Source organism: Chiloscyllium plagiosum, chromosome 1, assembly GCF_004010195.1.
Source record: "Chiloscyllium plagiosum isolate BGI_BamShark_2017 chromosome 1, ASM401019v2, whole genome shotgun sequence".
In the NCBI taxonomy this organism is placed as follows: domain Eukaryota; kingdom Metazoa; phylum Chordata; class Chondrichthyes; order Orectolobiformes; family Hemiscylliidae; genus Chiloscyllium; species Chiloscyllium plagiosum.
Window position 1 is genome coordinate 133,726,013 of NC_057710.1, and position 5,224 is coordinate 133,731,236.

The 5,224-nt window shown below is 44.8% G+C and overlaps 1 protein-coding gene across 23 annotated transcripts in view; it reads right to left on the reverse strand.

Moving 5' to 3' along the window:
• Positions 1–5,224, reverse strand: part of ank2b (ankyrin 2b, neuronal) — an 892,118-nt gene that overhangs the window by 799,827 nt on the left and 87,067 nt on the right. The window lies entirely within an intron of this gene.

Below are 5,224 nucleotides of genomic sequence, written 5' to 3' on the forward strand. Positions count from 1 at the left end.
CCCACTTACCCATTGTACTCTATGCTACTTTCTCCCCACCCCACCCTCCTCTAGCTTATCTCTCCATGCTCCAGGCTCACTGCCTTTATTCCTGATGAAGGGCTTTTGCCCGAAATGTCGATTTCGAAGCTCCTTGGATGCTGCCTGAACTGCTGTGCTCTTCCAGCACCACTAATCCAGAATCTGGTTTCTAGCATCTGCAGTCATTGTTTTTACCTCATTAACTGTTTGGTCACATTATGAACGCATCTTTCTTTGCCATCAAGTGCGGGAATAGAACTTGAACCTGGAACTTTGCCTCTGAGGCAGGAACACTAGCCTTTATTTCACAGCATATGCATGTATATAATCCTATGCTTCAGTATTATATTGTCACATTAAAATATAAACAAAGAAAAAATACCAAATAAATCAAAGACAGGTATTTTTCACTGGAAATTAGCTATCAGATAAGTGACTAGCAGCAGAATACAGACAGCCATTCTCACAAGGCTCTATTTAAATAGTTATTAAGAATGTTCAGGAATCAATTAGAACCTGAAATTGCCTATATATTTGATCAAAATAATGTTTATAAAAAGACAGTCATTTCCATAATGCTGATGTAGGCAGGCCAACAACAAGGGGCGAGGCTACCTTAGATTTGGTACTGGGTAATGAACCCGGCCAGATGTTAGATATGGAGATCGGTGAGCACTTTGGTGATCGTGACCACGATTCTTTTATGTATACTTTAGTGATGGAAGGGCATACATACATATTGCAGGGCAGGGGTTATAGCTGGGGGAAAGGCAATTACAATGCGATTAGACAAGATTTAGGATGCAGAGGACAGGGAAGGAAACTGCAGGAAATCGGCACAATTGAAATGTGGAGCTTATTCAAGGACCAGCTACTGCAGGTCCTTGATAAATATATACTGGTCAGGCAGGGAGGAAGTTGTCAAGCGCAGGAGCCATGGTGTACTAAGGAAGTTGAATCTGTTGTCAAGAGGAAGAAGAAGGCTTATGTGAGGACGAGATGTGATGGATCAGTTAGGGTATAAATTTAGACCCCTGGGAGGGGCCTCTCGGTTCTGCGATCGGTCAAATAAACACTTGCAGCTCAGTCTCTTTTAGCAAGTTTTAACAATTTATTATGATGCCTGGCATAGGTTATCCAGCAATGCAGGGATTAAACACCTCTGTGTACTCTGGAAAAGCTGCGCACAACCTTAAAACACAGACAACTTTTATCAGTCTCTTAACAAACAAAACAGCCTTAATTGCAAAATTAATCCAATAAAATGAAATGATACGACAAATAGACGTAAAACTAAGTTAATGATCTATCTTTGGAACTGACTTGTTTGCATGTTCTTACCTCTTTCTGCACCTGCATCGACAGAGCCAGCTCGGATACTTTAATAATGTCATACCTTGCTTAGTTAATTCTTGCTAATCTCTTTCAATTAGTTCAGGAATGCAGTTTTCAGCAGAGATAGATGCCATTGCTCCTGGAAGCCATTTTGTTATGTTATTTTATGTTACTTGCATTAAGAAGCCATTTGTAGTCAGTAAAAGCATGCATTAAATGGTTGCTCCTGACAACAGCCTAAATCCAGATTTTAGATCCTCAAGGGTGCTTGATATTTACAAGTTAGCTAGGAAAGACCCAAAGAGAAAGCTAAGAAGATCCCGGAGGGGATATGAGAAATCATTGGCGAATAGGATCTTCGAGTTGCTGCCATTTCTGTTTTTCAGTGGCAGCAGCAACTAGAAGGGTGGGAGCTTGGACGAGGAGCCTGCTGGGAGCAGGGAGTCACTGATTTGAGCCTTTATATTTGAAATCAAAGACCAGAGGTTTCAGGGAATGGAGGGAATTCTTTTTATTTCCATCCAGCTATATAAGTCAGTGTTTTCTAAATCTGAGACCCTATCTTTGTAGGGCCTCCCACCCAACCTCTCCCTCTAACCTCAAAGACCAGGGACACATCAGGTAAGTGTCTCTTCTTTTTTACTTTGTGATAAGGGGACTAGCAGGGATGGCAGTGCAGGGAGAGGAGTGTTCCTCCTGCATGATGTTTGAAGTGAGGGACGCCATTACTATCCTTTCCAAGTACATTTGCAGGAAGTGCACCCAACTCTCGCTCCTCCAAGACCGTGTTAGGGAACTGGAGTGGGAGCTGGATGAACTTCGGATCATTCGGGAGGCAGAGGCTGTGATAGATAAGAGTTACAGGGAAGTAGTTACTCCCAGGCATGAAGAAAGCTGAGTGACTATTCGAAGGGGTAAAAAAACAGTCAGTGGAGGGATCCCCTGTGGTCGTTCCCCTGAAAAACACGTATACTGTTTTGGATACTGTTGGTGGGTGGGGGGCAACTTACCAGGAGTATGCAGTGGGGCCCAGGTCTCTGGCACAAAGCCTGTCCCTGTTGCACAGAAGGGAAGGAGGGAAAGGATGAGAGTGTTAGTCATTGGGGACTCAATAGTTAGAGGTTCAGATAGAAGGTTTGTTGGGAACGAACGAGTCTCGCGGTTGGTGTGTTGCCTCCCAGGTGCTACGTTCCGTGATGTCTCGGATTGTATCTTTGGGGTCCTGAAGGGAGAGGGTGACCAGCCTCAAGTCATGGGTCCATGTAGGTACCAACGACATAGGTAGAAAGAGGGACAGGATGTGAGGCAGGATTTCAGGGAGTGAGGGTTGAAGCTGAGAGCTAGAACAAAAAGAGTTGTTATCTCTGGTTTGTTACCCGTGCCATGTGATAGCGAGGTAAGGAATAGGGAGAGATACCAGCTGAACATGTGGCTACAAGTATGGTTCAGGAGAGAGGGTTTCAGGTACTTGGATAATTGGGGCTCATTCTGGGGAAGGTGGGACCTGTACAAACAGGACGGTCTTCACTAGAACCAGAGGGGTACTAATATCCTGGGTGGAAAATTTGCCGGTGCTATTTGGGTGGGTTTAAACTAGCTCAGCAGGGGGATGGGAACCGAGGTGTAGTTGCAGTGCACAGGAGGATGAGAGTAGGGAGGACAGGGACAGGATTTCATGGTCACAGGAATGTGCTGGCAGACAGCAAGCTGGTTTGAAGTGCATCTACTTCAACGCCGCATGTATCTGAAATAAGGTGAGCTTGCAGCATGGATAGTTACCTGGGACTTCGATGTTGTGGCCATTTCGGAGACATGGATAGAGCAGGGTAAGGAATGGATGTTGCAGGTTCCAGGGTTTAGATCATTCATTAAGAACAGGCAACGCGGTAAAAGAGGGGGAGTTGTGGCCTTGTTAGTGAAGGATTGTATAAGGGTGGCTGAAAGAACTTTTGACGAGCACTTGTCCACTGAGGAAGTGTGGGCAGAGGTTAGAAACAGGAGAGGAGAGCTCACACTGCTTGGAGTTTTTTATAGACTCTGCAGAGTTCCAGGGAGGTGGAAGAGAGGATTGGCAAAATTATTCTGGGTAGGAGTGGGAGGAACAGGGTGTTCATTATGGGCAATTTTAACCTCCCCAACATTGACTGGAGATGCTATAACTCTAGTGTCAGGGTTTCCTGACACAGTATGTTGAAGGGCCAACAAGAGGGGAGGCCACACTGGATCTGGTGCTTGGTAATCAGGCCATGTGTCTGATTTAGTTGTAGGTGAGCACTTTGGAGAGAGTGACCATAATTCAGTTACATTTAGCTTAGCGATGGAAAGGGATAGGTACATGCCACAGGTCAAGAATTATCGCTGGGGCAAGGGCAATTATAATGCGATTCGGCAAGAACAAGGATGCATAGAATGGGGTAGCAAAATCAGTGGATGTAGACAATGGAAATGTGGAGCTGGTTTAAGGAACAAATATTGCGTGTCCTTGATAGGTATGTCCCTGTCAGACAGGGAGAAGTGATAAGGTAAGGGAACTGTGGTTTACTACAGAAATTGCATCTCTTGTTAAGAAGAAGAAGGAGGCTTATGTGTTGATGAGGCAAGATGGTTCTGATGAGGGGATGGAGAGCTACAGATCAGCTAGGAAGGATTTAAAGAGAGAGTTAAGATGGTCAAAGAGAGGATATGAGCAGTCTTTAGCAAATAGAATAAAGGAGAACCTAAAGCTTTCTATAGGTATATGAGGAATAAAAGGATGATTTAGGTAGGAATAGGGCCAGTCAAAGAGACAGAAGTGGGAAGTTCAGTGTGGACCCGTGGAGATCGGAGAGGTGCTAAACGAATAGTTCTCATCGGTTTTCACTCAGGAAAAGGAGAATATTGAAGAGGAGAGGAATGATGTACGAGATATTAGACTAGAAAGGATCGAGGTTAGTTACAAACAGGTGTTATCAAGTCTAGAAGGAATGAAAGTAGACAAGTCCCCTGGGATTTATCCAAGGATTTGCTGGGAAGCTAGGGAGAAATTACCAGAGCCTTTGGCTTTGATGTTTGAATCATCATTGTCTACAGGTTTGGTATCAGAGGACGGAGGATTGCAAATGTCGTGCCCTTGTTCAAGAAGGGCAGTAGAGATGACCCAGATAATTATAGACCAGTGAGCCTTACTTCTGTTGTAGGACAGGTTTTGGAAAGGATTATAAGAGATAAGATTTATAATCATCCAGCAAGCAACAATTTGATTTCAGATAGTCAACATGGTTTCGTCAAGGGCAGTTCATGTCTCACAAACCTCATTGAGTTTTTTTAAAAAGGTGACCTAGCATGAAGAGTGCGAGCAGCAGCAGAGTGTAAAGGAACCCAGACGGCTACAGTTAAGGTGAGACAGTTTGTTTTAAAATTACTTACCAGTAGCGGGCAGCGGTGTTTTTTATTCTCTCTTCACAGAAAGAGCGGGAGCAGCAGGGGGAAGTGCCGACGACCAGAGGGGCAGCCGGATAGGTTTTTTTCCCTAGAAAAGCGCGCAGGAGAAGAACCCGAGGCACTACAGAGGTAGTGCCTCCCACCCTCCCTCCTCCTCTAACCTAATAATAAGACCCGTTGTGGTAAGTAGGTAAGTGCTGCATTTTGCTTGTTCTATTCTTTAGACCCAGTTTTTTTTTAAAAAAAGGTTACTTTTCGAGGGATGGCAGTGAAGGCAGTGCAATGTTCCTCTTACAGCATGTTTGAGGTGAGGGATGCCATGGACGTCCCTGCTGATTACACTTGCAGGAAGTGCACCCATCTCCAGCTCCTCCAAGACCGTGTTAGCGAACTGGAGCTGGAGTTGGATGAACTTAGGATCATTCGGGACGCAGAGGGGGTCATAGAT